The 19,224-nt window shown below is 46.8% G+C and overlaps 4 non-coding genes across 4 annotated transcripts; 2 read left to right on the top strand and 2 right to left on the bottom strand.

The window, feature by feature from the left end:
• The first annotated feature begins 6,197 nt into the window (after window positions 1–6,197).
• LOC138231963 (U4 spliceosomal RNA) lies at window positions 6,198–6,339 on the top strand. Its single transcript, XR_011186921.1, has one exon. It is a non-coding gene; the product is annotated as a U4 spliceosomal RNA (small nuclear RNA).
• Window positions 6,340–7,172: 833 nt separating this feature from the next.
• trnag-ucc (transfer RNA glycine (anticodon UCC)) lies at window positions 7,173–7,244 on the bottom strand. The gene has a single exon. It is a non-coding gene; the product is annotated as a tRNA-Gly (tRNA).
• A 6,584-nt stretch (window positions 7,245–13,828) lies between these two features.
• trnag-ucc (transfer RNA glycine (anticodon UCC)) lies at window positions 13,829–13,900 on the bottom strand. Its single transcript has one exon. It is a non-coding gene; the product is annotated as a tRNA-Gly (tRNA).
• Window positions 13,901–16,146: 2,246 nt separating this feature from the next.
• On the top strand, window positions 16,147–16,288 carry LOC138231992 (U4 spliceosomal RNA). Its single transcript, XR_011186950.1, has one exon. It is a non-coding gene; the product is annotated as a U4 spliceosomal RNA (small nuclear RNA).
• The last annotated feature ends 2,936 nt before the right edge of the window (window positions 16,289–19,224 follow it).

Genomic DNA, 19,224 nt, shown 5'->3' with positions numbered 1-19,224 from the left:
CAGTTTGAGATGGCAACCTTTGGATCCCGCAAGAATGCTGTACGTTTTGAGCTTTTGGATGACCTCTTCATGGATCGTATGCAGTTCAGCAGAAAAGTGTTACAGAAGGAACTTGGCTTTGAACCTCGGCACTTGGATTTCATCTTCGCTCTCCCAGGTCAGAAAGCATTTGAGGTTGTTTTTGCTACCTATTCTCTGTTTGAACAATGTGTGGATGTGTTTGAGGCAAAAAGAGGGAAAGTTCCTGCCCTTGAGAAGATCAACTTGCAGCCTCTGACACAGAGAGAGAGGAAAACGGTGCATGTTGTTATGTTCTCGGAAATGGCAAAGACGGAGGACATTCACACCTGGCTTAAGCAGTACTGCACCGTCCACCATGGAACTGAGGTTAGAGATGTTGACGGTATAAAAACAGGAGCAAGAAAATTTGAGGTTCGCTTGCTACCGGACAATGTAAATGGAGGCTTAAGGCACCTGCCCTCTACAATCCGGCTGGGCGCCTGCAATGGCTATGTTTTTTATGTGGGACAACCAAAGGTGTGTCGGCGCTGTGGTGCTGTGGGACACCTGGCATCGTCCTGCACTGTGAAATGCTGCAAGACCTGTGGCAAACAGGGACATTTAGCCTCTGACTGTTCAATGCTGCCAAAGTGCAATTTATGTGGCTCGGAAGGACACGTTTTTAAGAACTGCCCTCACGCCTACGCCAATAAACTCAAAATGAGAAAGGATGAGGCAGTGCTTGTTTCAGCCAAACCGGCCCAAAAAGCCAAAGCAAACAACAAGTCAAACAAAGAACCCTTGTTGGACAAAGAGTCTCAGCCTCCAGCCAGGATCAGTCCTGCTGTGGCTCCGGGGCCGGTGGAAGAGAAATCCACTACGCTCCCACAACCGCAGACTGCACCAGACAAGCACGAGGGTTTGAAAACCCCCGAGAACAGCGAGGACCCCTCCCCCACTCCTGCTCCTCAGAACGAGGGCCAGTGTGGGGCCCCCACCGGTGGAGCGGGTCCAGCGACGATACCCAGGATTCAGCGGAGCTGCTTTTCTCAGACTCTGCAAGTGCTACAGATGCCCTCCTCTCCTCCATCCAGTCCGTCACGGAGGATCTGCAACAGCTGGTGGGTGAGGGGGAAGAGGAGACTGGTGCATCGGCTGCACCCCTTTCCCCTCAGTGCTCCCAGGAGCTGGACTTGAGGAAAAGGAAAAATGACTCTGTTTTCTCCCCGAGCGAGGAGGAAGGAGAGCATGGCGATGGGGACAGCTGGAACCCCTCCACCCCTCCCTCTACCCCCTTCCTTGAAATGGACTCCGTGAATGCTTTTACTGCTGCCACCCTGATGAAGGCTCATTCAGAGGATGGCTGGCAGGAAATTGGTAAGAAGAAAAAGAAAAAGAAGAAGGTAACAGGTGAGACCGAAGAGAAATGTGTTTTGTAAAGACTGGTTCCACTTTCTTATGTAATATGGCTCTAAACATAATTTCTCTTAACACCAGAGGTATCAATGACAGAGTGAAATGCCAGTGTGTCTTTGATTACCTCCAGCAGAGAGAGGGAGATGTGTTGATGTTGCAGGAGTGTGCTTTAGCCTATCAAGAGAGGTATAAAAGCTTTGAAGATAGGTGGGATAAAGGGCCTTCTGTTTGGTCAGCGGACAATAACAACAGAGCCTCTGGCGTGGCCATTCTTTTCAAAGGATGGGCTTTCAAATTGAAAAGTATTCAGAGGGTCATAGATGGCAGGTTGCTGTGTGTGGATGTGGAATGGGGGACCGTTAACCTGCGGCTAATCAATGTGTATTGTCCTACTGACGTGGGAGGAAGGGTGGAGCTACTCAAGGCACTCTCTCCCCTATTGTTAAGTAGCACAGACGTGATAGTGGGAGGGGATTTTAATTGTATCTTAGAGCACACAGACAGGCAGTCTAGCTCTCCGATAAAATTGGATTCCAGCTCACTGGCCCTGCAAAACTTAGTTCAAGACTTTAAACTCTCAGACACATATAGATGTATATATCCCACAACAGCAGGATATACATGGTCAGGGAGGAATAGCAGCTCCAGAATTGACTCTTGCTTTGTCTCAGAGAGAGTGAAAGTTGTTGGGGTCACTCTTCAGCCTGTCTTCTTCTCAGATCATCAGGCTTTAGGGTGTAGAGTGGAACTCCAGGGCAGGACTGTCTTTGGCCCAGGCCTCTGGAAACTCAACACAAAGCTGCTAGAGAACGAGGGGGTAGTATCCCGCTACAAGGAGAAACTATCACAGTGGCTGTCCTTGCAGTGTCTGTACGGGTCAGTAGGAGAGTGGTGGGAGGAGGTGAAGATGAGGACAAAGGTCTTTTTCATGGCTGAGGGAAGGAAGGCTGCTGCCAGACGGAGAGGAGTGCTAGCCAGGAAACAGAGGCAGCTGCAGCGTCTCTACACGATGCTGCACAGTGGCTTCGATGTGCTCGAGGATATCACCCTTTTAAAAAAGGACATCCGGAGCACAGCCGAAGAAAGTAGTCGAGGAGTGCTGTTAAGAAGCAGAGTGCAGTTCTTGGAAGAAAATGAGAAGTGTACTCGCCTCTTTTTCAGGAAAGTGGTAGGCTCCAAGTCTGTCATGGAAAGTGTAGTTGATGAGGAGGGACAAGAGAGAACAGAGCCGAGTGCTATCCTCTCCTGCACCGAGGCCTTCTACTCAAGACTGTACAGCTCTACAGAGGTAAAGGATGAAGAAATTCATTTTTTTACCTCAAAGCTAGAAAACGTTTTGAGTGAAGAAGATAGGGAAGTACTTGAGAGGGATTTGACAGTAGAAGAGCTGAGACAGGCTATGGAGAGCTTACAGAAGGGGAAAACTCCGGGTGCTGACGGGCTCCCTAAAGAATTTTATTGCACCTTTTGGGATCTGCTTCAGGATCCGCTACTGCTCCTATTCGAGGAAAGCTATAAGACAGAATTGCTGCCTGACTCCTTAAGAGAAGGCACTATCTCTCTCTTGTTTAAGAAAGGAGCAAAGAATGACATAAAGAACTGGAGACCCCTCAGCCTGTTAGGCGTGGACACTAAGATCCTGTCCAAAGCCCTTTTCCTGCGCCTACAAAATGTAGTGGCCTCACTGGTAGGGAAAGAACAGACTTGTGGGATAGCAGGACGCCTGATGAGCGACAACCTGGCCTTGTTGAGGGATGTCTGTCTGTACTCAGAGGATCGCTCCCTCCCTCTGTGCATTTTAGGTGTAGACCTAGAAAAGGCCTTTGACCGCCTAAACCGGCAGTACTTAACATCGGTACTTGAGCACATGAAGTTTGGCCCCATCATGAGAAAGTGGATTAACCTGCTGTACACAGGTAGCAACAGCAGAGTAATGGTTAATGGCAATAGATCACGCCCCTTTGAAGTCTGTTCAGGGGTGAGGCAGGGCTGCCCATTATCCCCCTTGTTATTCGTTTTGGCTATGGAGCCCTTAGCCTGTGCCTTGCGCCAGGATCAGGCCATTAATGGGATACCAGTGCCTGGAAGTGGGGGAGGAGAGGTAAAGACATCTCTATACATGGATGACGTCACCCTGCTCCTCTCTGACAATGCCTCAATTAGCAGAGCTCTGCAGTGCTGTGATCGTTTCTCCTTGGCTTCCTCTGCAAAAATTAACAAATCTAAGAGTGAGATTTTTTATCAGAACTGGAGGGAGCCAAAAGAAGGACATGATCTCAGGCTGCAAGAGAAGAGAATTAAGGTCCTGGGGGTGTATTTTGGAGAAGAGATGGGAACAGTAAATTGGCAGAACAAATTGCCAATCTTAAACAAAAAACTGATACAATGGAAGGACCGAGACCTCACCATGACAGGGAAGCTGCTGGTCATCAAAGCCGAGCTCTTGCCTGTCTTGATTTTTCTGGCTTCTACCTTCCCAATCCCACACCGTGTTGCGGCGGTGCTGAGGAGATTGATGTTTCAATTTCTATGGGGTGGAAAGCAGGAAAGACTCAGAAGGGAAATAATGTACAGGCCGCTACCCTCAGGGGGGAAGTCTGTCCCAGATATTGCTACGAAGCTGCTGTGCATTTTCCTGGCCTCTGTGCTGAGAGGCTTTGCAACAGCACCTGCAGCGCGTACCTGGACTTATTTTTCCAGGCTCTGGGTAGGTAGGGAGGTGTTCAGAGTGTGGGGTGTCAGACCCAAGCTGGATGTCCCACTCTCTGACACATGCCCTGCAATTTATGGGACAGTTAAAAGTATTCTAAGATCTCACCCAATTGGCCATATTCCCCTCCGAGATGTCAGCGTCCAAAAACTGGAAGATTTCGTTGCACCCCAGAATAATAGGCAGACCCCTGTGGGCATTTTAACATCAGCCCAAACAAGGAAGGTGTGGAAACACACATCCTCTAAGTTTCTGTGCAACATTCACAGAGATTTAGCCTGGAGTGTCGTCCACCAGTGCTTACCGGTACGAACTTTCTTGTACCGTAGGGGCCTCACCCCCAGCCCTCGCTGCGTTAGGGTGGGCTGCGGTGAGGAGGAGACTGTGACCCATCTCCTGTGGTCCTGTTTTTTTGCTAAGGCCTTCTGGGCACAGTTTGAAGATTGGTTGCAGGCTCTCTCGCCCCAATTTACCCTGACCGCTGCTTTCGTCATATACGGCATCTCTCCTGTCAAACTTCCTCCTGACGTGTTTGACAGGATCTGGGCCGTGGTGAACAGTGGGAAAGACGCCCTGTGGAGACTGAGGAACATGGGGCTGTTCAAAGGCATCGAGGTCCCAGTCAAGGCAGCAGGTAGCCTGGCCCTGTTCATCACCCGAGAGAACTATTACCTCAGAGATCTGTGGAGAGAAGGGAGGGAGGAAGCAGAAAATCTGTGGGAAATAGAGAGCATAGGTCAATATCTCAAGAGACTGTGAAAAACATTATCATGTTTAAGTAAAGAATGTGATTTGTACCAGAAAAAAGAAATTGTTACTATGTAACTGTTACCGTGTCAAAATGTAATAAGGATCGTTCGTGTGCAACTCTTTGGAAAGGAGCTGCTTTCCAAATCGCATTGCGTGCCTGGATGTTGGCGAATGCGCTCCCTTGTGTTGGCTCGTCCCGCACTGGAGGAGGACAAACAATCTGCACGGAGGAGCACCAGGCAAGTCTTCAGTGCACAGCACTCTGGAAACATTTCGGGGCTGTCGCGTGTTTATTTCAGCACGTAAAGCGCACCGGTCCAACACGTCGGCCGGGCGCGCGGCGCCTCCGCCCTCTTGCTGCCCCTGCAGCTGCTTCACTTTTCCCTTTAGTTGCCATCGATTTTTTTGTAGTGCTATACATATACGATTGAGGTATCTTACAGTTCTCCTTCGAAGACCCAGCACTCTCTTTTCTTTTCCCAGTGTTACTCATATCGGACTTTTTAAACCTAAAAAAAAATCGTTTTTTTTTTCTTTCAATTATAACTGAAGTTTAAACAACTAGTGTTAAGTCCTTATTTTTCTGTAGTCAAAAAAAGCAAAAATTAACATTCAGGTCATGAAAAACTCAAAAAAAAACTCCCCAACCACTAAAGTTTACCTCCCACCTGAGCGCCATCTTGAACGCCCCTACCACCAGAGAATGCTCACGATTTCGGAAGCTGTCTCCGGGACGTGCTGATTCCACACATCCTGAATAAATCATGATATTGTTAGTTGCTGTAGCTAGACGTTCAAATGAGTTTCATGGCCAGATGGACTGTTTCCTCCAGCGGTATAGTATTGCAGTGAGACAGCACGATGCCTGCAAGACTATGTCACGCTAAACGCCACAGATTGTGTTTGTCCGTTCGTGTCAGTCGTCCTGCAGCCACGGGAAGTGGGACACAAACATGCTGCAATGCTTTCAAGACGTTAGGATTTGTTTGTGTAACATCCGAGAAGAGTACTTGTGGCTTGAATGTGAACTGTACGTGCCCGCCCCCTTTCCTCTGTAGTGCATGAGTTCCTCCCGGCATGCCCTTCGTCATTGTTCTGTCATCTTGTATTTAAAGGGTTGTATTTCTGCTGCTGAAAATAAGCAACGGTTTTCTCACAACGCCTTTTGTTCCCAACGGAGCCCTTGTCTGTCATGAAATTCTTCAAAACCTCAAGCTAGAAGAAGAAGAAGACGACAAATATGAAGGGTTACCGCAACGACATGCCATGAGACGATCGATAACGATTTCCATAGGATCCCCGCGGTTGCCTGGCAACCGTCAGCTTTGCGCAGTGGCAGTATCGTAGCCTGTGAGGTTTAGCCGAGGCGCGATTATTGCTAGTTGAAAACTTTTCCCAATACCCCGCTTCCGCCGGTTTGCAATACAATCGGCGAAAGCAATTTTTGACAGTCTCGTCAGAGACTGAGCAAGGTGTTTAAAGACAGATTTGGTCATGGTGACATCATGGTAGAAAGAAACGAGCTTGTTACGTCTCAACAGAAACGCTCTTTAGCTCTTTCAGCGTTATGCAGAGAACAGCGTCTGTCGAGATCACTTTTGAGTCAGCGCAAAACGCCGTGTGCTGTCAGTTTGATTTCATATTGCTTGTAGCGGCGCCCGGCTTTTGTCTGTCAAACGTTAGGTTGCGCTTCTTCATGCTGCATCGTCGGCATGAGTGGAGCTTTTTAAACGTCTGTACTTACTGCACCCCATAAGAAATGGTTTGTCCCCATTCAAAAGAGATTGTGCGATGTCCTGCAGCGTTCGCAAAGCAAACCTTTGACAGTTTGAAAAGAGGAATTTATTCTGCTTCCTGTGCGTGCAGTAGTTACAAAGTTGAACGTCTTTACACGATGTGCTGCAGTTTTCAGTGGGCGGGCTTTGTCAGATGGCTTGGAAAAACGCACTGAGACATCATGAGCAGTGTCCTGCATGTTTTCTGTGTATAGCTGTCTTTTAACGCATACAGAATTCATTCGAAATCATTGATTTCTCCAATTAACAAGGGTCCCTTTTTGAACCTACCAGAAGCATTCTTTCAATGTAACAGATTTACTCCGGGGAAAGGCAGCATGACATTGAGAGTAGCTCAAGCTTTCAGCACCCGTATCGGACTGCGTGTATGCAGACACCGCTCAGAATCCCCTGTAAGATTCTCCTTCAATTCCGTTTTGCAGTGCTTTAGCTCTTTCAAAAGGCTTCGCTTTGCTAGTCACAATCCAAGGCTCATGACAGCATTTAAAACCAATCGCCACTGCGTTGGCCGGGAATCGAACCCGGGTCAACTGCTTGGAAGGCAGCTATGCTCACCACTATACCACCAACGCACACCCGCAAAAGCCCTGCAGGACACCACCAGAGAATGCTCACGATTTCGGAAGCTGTCTCCGGGACGTGTTGATTCCACAAATCCTGAATAAATCATGATATTGTTAGTTGCTGTAGCTAGACGTTCAAATGAGTTTCATTGCCAGATGGACTGTTTCCTCCAGCGGTATAGTATTGCAGTGAGACAGCACGATGCCTGCAAGACTATGTCACGCTAAACGCTACAGATTGTGTTTGTGTTGGACAGTTGGACCCTACGGCTGGTCCCTCGTCGACAACCTGAATAGCTTATTCAGAAGCAGTGCTGGACCGGGAACGAACCAGCTTCTTCCCAGGCACAAGAGTGACTGGTGAGGACTCGCGGTCACACTCTGTGCATAGAGACTTTCTACCAGCCAGCCGGACTGCTGGTAGATCCCCTCAGAGCAACGACTGCCCTGCGCGCCGCAGTCAGATTCCTCCGCCCGTCCTACTCCGAGCTGCACCTTGACTGGTTGGCCGGTAGCCAGAGGATGCCGGGACAACGCCCATTGGACAACCGCTGGAACAGAGGCTGCAACAGAGCCTGTCAGCTGGTTTGATGTTCGTGCCGGGAAATTCCAAATCCATACACAGTGGATAAGTAAACCCCATGTTCTACATTGCGTCTCGAGAATTCAATTGTACCTCAACACAAGTTGTTATCAATTTAATTCATGAGTAATGTATTTACTTCCGAGTTTAGAGTAACAGTGGGTAATAACACTGATTAGCGATTTGGTAACCGAACGATATATATTGACATATATTCTCTGTTGTGTATCTCTTTGTGTTTGCATCTCTTCGGGATTATATACCTTGTATATTGATAACCCTCACAGTAAGGTCTGCCACTCGTATCCAGGCAGACTAGTATATGTTTGGTGCACAATTTATATTAATAAATGTATCTAGTGTATTGAACCCCTGTGTGTGCGTTGTTAGTTGTTCTGACGATTGATTTTCTAAAAGCCCCAACGAACAACCTCGTGATTACTGCTACAATTAATAATTGTCTCAGTAAACCCATCAAACCATTACATTTAATGGCGTCCCTGGGTGGGCGAGTTTAGAATGAAATGAGAATCAGTCGCACAGAATAACTGATGTTGCTGTGAGTTCAAGTTCAGCACAGCACCGCGGCTTCTATAAGCGAATACCGGGTGTGCTGATAACTGCGTAAAGAAATCCCCCTGTTTTCTAGCGTTTAGTGTAACGTGTGCTGATTGGAAATCCATCTGCTCGGGTGTCTAGATTCCATACTGTATTTTGGAAAAAGAAAAAAAAAAGTAATACTCTTAAAGTTTCTCTGACGTAATGACAATGGCTGCTAAAATGTCTGAAGTGGAGTCGCTTATAAGTACTATTTCTAGCGACGACAATCCTGGTTACTGGAGTGGTATCGAAAAGTTGAACTTTGATGATATTGAGAAGCTGCAAGTAGATTTAGTAGCTAAGGTAGCGAACCAGCTTAACATAGGAGGGTTTGTGAACGCAGTTCTGGTCCTCAATTTCTTTTTCTGTTTCACCTTAAATCTAGCTAAACAGCTGGAACTGTCTTTGTCCGAGCTGACAAAGTTTCAAAAGCTTCAGGGAACGCTAGAAAGATATAAGGCGGAGCGAGTTGAGTTGTTGGATATAATCAGAGAAAAGAGAGTGAAAAATGAGGAAAGTGAAGACTGACTCAGGGAAGTTTTAGGTAAATTAGATGACTTGTCTGCTAGAGAAACTGCGGCTGAGGTAGCTAGGAGAGACCTGGAAGCGAGCTTGAAAGAAAAAGAAAAAGAAATTGAGAGTTTAAATGAGCTCAGCCAGGAAAGGCAAAAGGAGTCAGATGCTGCCGTACTGGAAGCAAAATAGACTAGATCCCACTTGCATGCCAGCCCACCTAGCAGCCCGGAGCGCTCACCCAGCGCGCCGGGAGGAGGTTTCTCCCGGCCAGGGTCTGTGGTCGGATCGGCATGGGGGGAGATTGCCGAGTCCTGCGCGAAACGCAAGGGCGAGTCAATTCAGGCATAGACCCCCTGCTCCTGATCACGGCCGTCTCCCTGCCCGCGGAGAAACCGTAAAAATTAACCTCCACTCCCTGAGGCAGTTAGCCAAAGATGTAGAAAGGTTTGACCCGTCAGTGTCAGGGAAGAATGTGGAGACCTACATCGATGAGCTGAGATATACTTTGCAGTTTATGCCCGAAGCGTCCGAACAGGAAAAGGCTATGTAAGTAAGGAAAACTACCAGCCGAGCGGTCCACGAGTGGATGTCTAGACAAGGACCGGAGGTCTGTAATAGGTTTGAGGAGCTGTGTCAGGCAATGATCGGAGAATTTTCGGCTTTTATCGATCCCATAGCTGCCGTGGCCACAGCGCACCATATTAAGCACGAAAAAGCTGAAGCCCCTCGCGATTATTATCAGAGGCTTAGGCGCACTTATTTTGCAGGGCGGAATGAAGAGGGTTGCGAAGAGAACGTGAATTTCAAAGGTTTATTCATTGCTAATCTGCATCCCTCAGTCAGGAAAATGATTGTGATGCACACTGATGCAAAAGCGATGAAAATGGCTGACATTAGAAGGTTGGCTCAAAAAGCCTGGGGAGCTGAAGTCTCTGCTTCCTCAGAGCGAAAACCTGCTAAAACGGCCGTGTTCGCCACTAAAGCCAGCAGGGTTGACGACTCGCCTCAGCTCGAGGCAGCTGAGGTTCCTGAGCTCGCTAAGCCCCGGCGCAAAATAGGCTGGCAGGACCGCCCTAAGCGTCAGAGCCGCCGTGAGCGCTACGGGGAAGGCAAGGGCTCAGGCAGAGCCTATCATAAGACTGGACGAAGGGAGTCGACTGCAGCCCGCCTGGCCAGGCTTGAACAAGCCCTGCCTGAGAGATCAGGACAGGGTAAACCTTCCGCACCGAATGCCGGAAGTGTGAATGAGCTTAGGGGGACCACGCCCCTTCTCACTGGAGGAGGCGGGGATCCGTCCCAAGCCCCTCCCTCAGTCTATCTGATTGGGTGGGAGGGTTCCTGCCTGGAAGAAGGCTGTGACTCTGAGTTGGGCGCTGACCCCGCCCCTGAAGTCAAAGAAAAGGCAGGCTTCCAACAATTCTTAGGGAATCTCAGCCAGAAAGGCAAAGCAAGGCGTATTTATATCAAGGTTTCTCTTGAAAACGTCTTAGATAGAGAAGCACTGATTTACACTGGGGCTGAAATTAGTTTGATGTCAGCCGATCTACTCAGCGAGCTCAAACGAGTAGCGAAAGGAAAAGGCATCAGACTTAAGGTAGAACCGTGTAAGATAGATATTTCCAGCTATACCCAGGATCATGCCAGGATCACACACCGAGTGTGGGTGGCACTTAGGTTCGGGCCAATGAACGTGGTGCATCCTGTTTACATCTCTAGGTTAAAAACAGAGCCACTACTCATTGGCCAAGACCTGCTTGACAGGCTGGAGCCTCTGGTGTACTGCCAGCGTGGAAAATTGTGGGCTCAGGTCAAAAACCCTAAGCCTGTTGCACAGCAAAAAGGGGGATTCAGTGGTTATGCTGTGATCACACAGTGCCCACTGAACACTATAGCTGAGTTGGAGGTTCCTCCTGGTTCCTCTGGACGAGAATAAATGTCTCTTCTTGCTTTCCAAAACTACAGGGAAGTCCTGCCCAGGCCAGCACTCCCACGGTCTCCCAACTACAGGAGCAGTGCTCCGAGCAGCTGCTTGACCCGCCAGGTAAAGCACACCCCCTTTTCATCCCTGAAGAAGAGTGGATCTCCCTGTCAGGTAATGAATGGGAGTCCTTTCTGTGCACCCTGGTACCTCAGGGGGTCCAGGACTACCACCCCATGGTGGTGGGAGGGGGTCCAGGTGGCAGAAGTGCAGGTTGATGATGTAATTCTTAGCCTCAGCTCTGAGAAGTCCATAATCAGTGAAGGTCTGTTCGAGGACCTGTCGCGAAGCTGTCAGGTGACCCTGGTGACGCAGTCACAGGTTCTGTGGTGGGCACCCCCACCTCATAGGTCCATTTGGAGCAAAGGAAGCTGTGTAGCTTCCATCTCCATCGGAAAAAGGAAGTTTGCTCACTACTTCCAGGTAGCACCTCAGCTGACCCATTCGGTCTGCATTGGTGCAGACCTATTGGTTCGACTGGGCGCCCAGCTGGACACAGTAAACAGTGTGCTGTGGAAACGGGTGGACCCAGATGCCCACTCTCTAAGCGGTGACCCCGAGAACATTCGGTCAGGTCAGACGATTCCTCAGGCCTGCCAGGTAGTAAACGAATCGGACCTGATCGTTCCTGCGTCAACAGCAGGGTTTCCGGTACGCCTTGTCCTAAAGAAGGGACAGAGAATGGACGCTGAGATGGTTTTCTTCCAACCATCAGCTCAGTTTATCAGACTGAACCTAGCAGTCTGTTGTACCCCCAGACTGGAACGGAATGGCCGAGCCACCTGCCTGTTGGTGCAGAACATAGCAAAACAAGATGTCAAAATCCCTGCTCGCACTGACATGGGACTGGAATTGACAATAGTTTCTATGATTTCGAACTGGCCATCCCAGTACTGGGGCAGCTCCCTGGTCCCTTGGCTTCATAAAAGCGCCACTGTAATAAAGAAATTAAATCCAAAATCAAGAGGGCAGTTGCCTACTGAAATACAAGAAGTCATCAATTTTAACCTAGCAACACATTAAAGGCTGCATCTATACAAGTGCGATTCTAGAAATGCTCACCAGATTACGTTTTAAGAAGGAACTGCGCCTCAGGTTCCGCAGAGATCTTAACTCGGATGGCAGGATTCAGAGTCCGGAGTGTGGACTGATGGCAGAACGGAGGGTCCACATACTGTGGATCCCTCAGTGATCTTCCGCGTATTCAAACCGCCAGCGTGTGACTCCCCTGTCCCTGTGACCTCATTGCTCTGCTCTCTCCTCTGTGCAGCCGAGCCCGACTCACGGTAAAGTGAAAAAAAAGATGCCCTCAACGTGAGATTTACTCTGGAGCGAGGATAGATGTTACCTTTTTATCATTTAACAGGATGTATGTGATGTGGCGACTAGGTTCAATTTTGTATCCTCTTTAAAAGATTAAGGACTGGGGTGAGCGTGATTTACCACCCTTTCAGCTAAGAACCCGACTTGCGCACCGTTTAAGCTGCATAGACTCGGTCGTTTAACTCTTCTCCGTTAGCAGGGTTAAGGTTAAAGAAAAAAAAATAGCTGACTCCTTTTTTTTGCCAGCCGCTAGCGCTGATTAGCAAGGCTTGTATTTCATGTTTTGCAAGTTGCATCCATTTTAAGAAAAACAAGTCGCGTTAAAGACAGGGAATGAATACTTGCATTTAATTAAGTCTAGCCGTAGGCGGGGATCTCCTGTTTACTAGACAGGCGCTTTAACCAACTAAGCCACGGCGCCCCAGGAGTGTTGTCCTTTTGCAGCCACTTGGACACACCACTCAGACACATCTGCATTCGGTGTGTGCGCCGCCTGCTCGCTGAGCAAGTTGCCACCTTTACATACAATAGCAACATCGACACCAAGAGAAAGGATGACAAATGGCTTTTATCTGGAACTTTTCATGTCCAAGGAGCTCAATGTGCTTTCTGTGTACAACAGGGCCACTGAACTCCACACTGGCCACTGAACCACAGCAGTGGCTTGCTGGCTTGACATCTCCCAAGGAAAATGTTGAAATCACATGTGGAACAGGAAAATGACCCTCGAGTACGTGGGGAAAAAAAGAAAAAGATCATCTGGAGCGCGCCAACCCATGTCCGGACAGCCCAGTTTCGTCGACAAGGTGGCTGAGTGGTTAAGGTGATGGATTGCTAATCCATTGTGCTCTGCAGGCATGGGTTCGAATCCCATTCTCATCGCTCTCCATGTCTGACATGTGTGCCTGTTCGACATCGGCCCTCCTGTTGTTTGCTCCGGTGCTAGAGCCGTACATTTTCTAGCAGTGGCTGAACATGGTATAGTAGGCCAACGTCGGTATCGAGCAGTGACAGTAACAGTACTTACTGCGCCCCATAAGAAATCGTTTGTCCCTGTTCAAAAGAGATTGTGCGATGTCCTGCGGCGTTCGTAAAGCAAACCTTTGACAGTTTGAAAAGAGGAATTTATTCTGCTTCCTGTGCGTGCAGTAGTTACAAAGTTGAACGTCTTTACACGATCTGCTGCAGTTTTCAGTGGGCGGGCTTTGTCAGATGGCTTGAAAAAACGCACTGTGTTTCGGCTCGGGAAACATCATGAGCAGTGTCCTGCATGTTTTCTGTGTATAGCTGTCTTTTAACGCATACAAAATTCATTCGAAATCATTGATTTCTCCAATTAACAAGGGTCCCTTTTTGAACCTGCGAGAAGCATTCTTTCAATGTTACAGATTTACTCCGGGGAAAGCCAGCATGACATTGAGAGTAGCTCAAGCTTTCAGCACCCGTATCGGACTGCGTGTATGCAGACACCGCTCAGAATCCCCTGTAAGATTCTCCCTCAATTCCGTTTTTCAGTGCTTTAGCTCTTTCAAAAGGCTTCGCTTTGCTAGTCACAATCCAAGGCTCATGACAGCATTTGAAAACATTCGCCACTGCGTTGGCCGGGAATCGAACCCGGGTCAACTGCTTGGAAGGCAGCTATGCTCACCACTATACCACCAACGCACACCCACAGGAAGCCTGCAGGACACCACCAGAGAATGCTTTTTTTAATTTTTTTTTTATTAAACATAGAATTTACAAATACAAATACAACAAGAGGATCAGAGTCATGTACAAGAGAAAAAAAACGCAGCAGAAAAAAGCATTTAACTACCAGAGGTAATTAAGTAATTATGTGATCAAATTGTATATTTTACACGTATCATATTTTCCTTGCTTTAATATTTCTCAATTATTTATAAACTTTAGTTTCAACATGCATGCGTTTCTTGTAAAAAATAAAACTCAGCACACAGTTTTTCTTTTAACAACATTTCGAGTACCTCTGGCATTCATGAAAAAGACATACACAAAAGCAAATAACTAACTCTAAGACTGTCTAAACTATTGAGTTTTTCAAAGAACCAGAACTATAACAGTCCTTAACACTTAACTACACCATTCCAAACTTACACTAAAGAAACACTAGTATATACTGGTATAACAAATATAACCAAACATAATCATTAACTGAGCAGTCACTGGGAGCAAATCTCCTTCCCGTCCACAAAGGCCCTCGCTCCCACAAAGTAGGCTCTCCTCCCCTCTCTTCTGGCAGCTTCAACCTGGGGCCACAGCTGGTTCCTGGTGCTCCTGTCCGCGGCAGACAGGTCCTCTGCAAACCTCAGTTTGTTCCCATTCAAATACTCATTCCCCCTCGCCGCTCGCCACAGCATGTCCCTCGCCGTCCTCTTGGTGAACTGTATTATAATCGATCTGGGGCGCACTTGCCCAGACATGTTCGCTCTCCCGAGCCTGTGAACAAAGTCAATGGCCGATATTACGTCCTCCTGGTCCGGCAGGGTCCTTTTACAGATACCCTTCACTGTTGCAACAAGGTCCTTATCACGTTCCTCTTTAACTCCAAATAATTTTAAATTCCATCATCGACGGTATCTATCTACATCGTTCACTTTCAATTCAAGTTCTTTAATATGCTTTTCTTGTTTGGTATTTACTTGTTTAAGAACTTTTACTTCACTCTTTAAGTCTTCAACCTCTTTAAACACACAGTCCATGGACTTTTTAAGACTTTCGATTTCGACTGTATTAGATCAAATCATTTCCTTCAGCTCACCCATGCTCTGTGCCATCATGTTGAAGATGTTGGTCTGGAGCTCCTCCAGCGTCAGGTCGCCCCTTCCTCTCTTGGCTGCCGGGGTTTTCACAGGTGTGCTGGGCAGGGACTCCGGCTCTTCCTCTGGCAGCTGAGTCTCACTTGGGCTGCGAACGCTCGCGTACGAGCGCATCTCCAGCACTCTTTCCACGTCCCCTCCAGCTGCTTCACTTTTCCCTTTAGTTGCCATCAATTTTCTTGTAGTGCTATACATATACGATTGAGGTTTCTTAGACTTCTCCTTCGAAGACCCAGCACTCTCTTTTCTTTTCCCAGTGTTACTCATATCGAAATTCTTAAACCTAAAAAAAATCGTTTTTTTTTCTTTCAATTATAACTGAAGTTTAAACAAGTAGTGTTAAGTCCATATTTTTCTGTAGTCAAAAAAAGCAAAAATTAACATTCAGGTCATGAAAAACTCAAAAAAAATCCTCAACCACTAAACTTTACCTCCCACCTGAGCGCCATCTTGAACGCCCCTACCACCAGAGAATGCTCACGATTTCGGAAGCTGTCTCCGGGACGTGCTGATTCCACACATCCTGAATAAATCATGATATTGTTAGTTGCTGTAGCTAGACGTTCAAATGAGTTTCATGGCCAGATGGACTGTTTCCTCCAGCGGTATAGTATTGCAGTGAGACAGCACGATGCCTGCAAGACTATGTCACGCTAAACGCCACAGATTGTGTTTGTCCGTTCATGTCAGTCATCCTGCAGCCACGGGAAGTGGGACACAAACATGCCGCAATGCTTTCAAGACGTTAGGATTTGTTTGTGCAACATCCGAGAAGAGTACTTGTGGCTTGAATGTGAACTGTACGTGCCCGCCCCCTTTCCTCTGTAGTGCATGAGTTCCTCCCGGCATGCCCTTCGTCATTGTTCTGTCATCTTGTATTTAAAGGGTTGTATTTCTGCTGCTGAAAAGAATCAACGGGTTTCTTTGTTCCCAACGGAGCCCTTGTCTGTCATGAAATTCTTCAAAACCTCAAGCTAGAAGAAGACGACAAATATGAAGCGTTACAGCAACGACATGCCATGAGACGATTGATAACGATTTCCATAGGATCCCCGCGGTTGCCTGGCAACCGTCAGCTTTGCGCAGTGGCAGTATCGTAGCCTGTGAGGTTTAGCCGAGGCGGGATTATTGCTAGTTGAAAACTTTTCCCAATACCCCGCTTCCGCCGGTTTGCAATACAATCGGCGAAAGCAATTTTTGACAGTCTCGTTAGAGACTGAGCAAGGTGTTTAAAGACAGATTTGGTCATGGTGACATCATGGTAGAAAGAAGCGAGCTTGTTCCCAGTGGGCATTGATTCGTCGAATATACGTATATTTACGGCGAAATTACGGCTATACGTATATATACGTCGCCTCGAAGTATAATCAACGTCGAATTGCAACCGTAAAATTGACGACATTAACAAACGCATATATAACGTCGAAAACACATCTAACACAGTGCCTGAGGCTTTTTACTGTATGTATCGTGTGTGCCGCAACTAGGAGTATACGGCACTCTGCACAGTGTACGAAGTAAATTATTTTCACAGCAATTAATTTACACGTGTATAATAAATATAGTAAATATAATAAATTAATTACTGCAAAAATAATTTATAAATATACAAATTCCAAAGACTGAGTCCATATAGAAACAACTACCTTTCATTTTCAGTATAAGAAAAAAAAACATTATCTTCCAAAGCATCATAAAATTGTCCCTTCTTCCAGACTCTACTTCTCTCTTGTAGTAGTATAGCAGACCTTTCCAGGTGAGCAGATCACAGAGTCCGAAATGAGCTTCCTCCATCAAGCAAAGTACCTGAACATGACTCTGTCTTCATAAAAGCGCCCCTGTAATAAAGAAATTAAATCCGAAATCAAGAGGGCAGTTGCCTACTGAAATACAAGAAGTCATCAATTTTAACCTAGCAACACATTAAAGGCTGCATCTATACAAGTACGATTCTAGAAATGCTCACCAGATTACGTTTTAAGAAGGAACTGCGCCTCAGGTTCCGCCGAGATCTTAACTCGGATGGCAGGATTCAGAGTCCGGAGTGCGGACTGATGGCGCACGGAGGGTCCATATACTGTGGATCCCTCAGTGATCTTCCGCGTATTCAAACCGCCAGCGTGTGACTCCCCTGTCCCCGTGACCTCATTGCTCTGCTCTCTCCTCTGTGCAGCTGAGCCCGACTCACGGTAAAATGGAAAAAAATATGCCCTCGACGTGAGATTTATTCTGGAGCGAGCCAGTGTTGCGCATAGCTGCCTTCAAAGCAGTTAACCCAGGTTCGATTCCCGGCCAACGCAGTTGCGAATGTTTTCAAATGCTGTCATGAGCCTTGGATTGTGACTAGCAAAGCGAAGCCTTTTGAAAGAGCTAAAGCACTGCAAAACGGAATTGAAGGAGAATCTTACAGGGGATTCTGAGCAGTGTCTGCATACATGCAGTCAGATAAAGGTGCTGAAAGCTTGAGCTACTCTCAATGTCATGCTGCCCTTCCCCGGAGTAAATCTGTTACATTGAAAGAATGCTTCTGGCAGGTTCAAAAAGGGACCCTTGTTAATTGGAGAAATCAATGATTTCGAATGAATTCTGTATGCGTTAAAAGACAGCTATACACAGAAAACATGCAGGACACTGCTCATGATGTTTCCCGAGCCGAAACACAGTGCGTTTTTCCAAGCCATTTGACAAAGCCCACCCACTGAAAACTGCAGCAGATCGTGTAAAGACGTTCAACTTTGTAACTACTGCACGCACAGGAAGCAGAATAAATTCCTCTTTTCAAACTGTCAAAGGTTTGCTTTGCGAACGCTGCAGGACATCGCACAATCTCTTTTGAATGGGGACAAACGATTTCTTATGGGGCGCAGTAAGTACAGACGTTTAAAATGCTCCACTCATGCCGACGATGCAGCATGAAGAAGCGCAACCTAACGTTTGACAGACAAAAGCCAGGCGCCGCTATGAGCAATATGAAATCATACTGACAGCACACGGCGTTTCGCGCTGACACAAAAGTAATCTCGACAGACGCTGTTCTCTGCATAAAGCTGAAAGAGCTAAAGAGCGTTTCTGTTGACACGTACAGATGCAGCCATTCAAAATGGGTGAGGTATTTCGCGGCATACCGCGGTGGGCGTGTCAAACTATCACGCAGTATCACGCGGTATCACGTGTGTCACCTGTGTCACGTTACTAACTATCCGGCGTCGCCTTGTAAAACCGCCAGGGGGAGCTTAACCTCTCATGTACAGCATTTGAGCCTTTAATTTTGAACTGTGTATTACAGCATGTTAATCATCAGTCATTAAAATGTTGGTATATATTATGAAAGCAAGATTGCTCAGTTGGACAAAAGTACACAACCTACCTTCATCAGAAATATTTATGCATCAAAGCCTTTACTGAAGATATTACTAATAGTATTGATAATGGATGACTTTGGACAAGCTGTATACTCAAAGTATAATTTCTTTAGCACATTTGTACAAGCACTTGGAATCTGTCCAAGCCATACTTTGTCAGGCATTTTGTTTTACTTCAACGGGGCATAAAAACTTCCTTGCTTTTAACAGGGCGTTTCATAATTTCTAGCTACGAAAATGATTTAAAATGCGACACCTATCATTCAACTAGAGCTTAAAATATCACAAGGAAAAATACACACCGGTATTCCATTTCTCCCTAAACATTGTAAGCTTCGAAGTCTTTAACTAACGTGATACCGGAGTCAACCAGCATGCTTTTAGAATTTGATTAAAAGGGAATATAATATGGAATCGCGTATCTAAAGAATTTAATAACGGTATGATTATATCCGTGTACTGCGGCAGGGCTGTGTAAGGCTGTTTCGCCTGCCTGATCATGCGAGCTGTCTTGTAGCCTACTGGTCTAGGTGCGTGACTACCAGCTGGCAGGTTGTGTGTTCGAATCCAGCTGGTGCTGGACTTTTCATTTTTATTTATTTATTTTTTAATCGCGTAACATAAACATATTACCATATGCAAACTGTACTGTATACAGTATGTATATGTATATTTAATGTCTTAACTGTGCCCGTTTAATTGAATTTAAAAAAAATATTTAACACGAACATTAAGCTGTTTACATCTTCCGCCTGAGAACAGTCACCCGTTGCTACCCAACGCAGAATGG

The sequence above is a fragment of the Lepisosteus oculatus genome, unplaced genomic scaffold (genome assembly GCF_040954835.1).
Source record: "Lepisosteus oculatus isolate fLepOcu1 unplaced genomic scaffold, fLepOcu1.hap2 HAP2_SCAFFOLD_62, whole genome shotgun sequence".
NCBI classification, from domain to species: domain Eukaryota; kingdom Metazoa; phylum Chordata; class Actinopteri; order Semionotiformes; family Lepisosteidae; genus Lepisosteus; species Lepisosteus oculatus.
The sequence above is the reverse complement of the archived record's forward strand: the minus strand, read 5'-3'. Positions and strand labels throughout refer to the sequence as shown.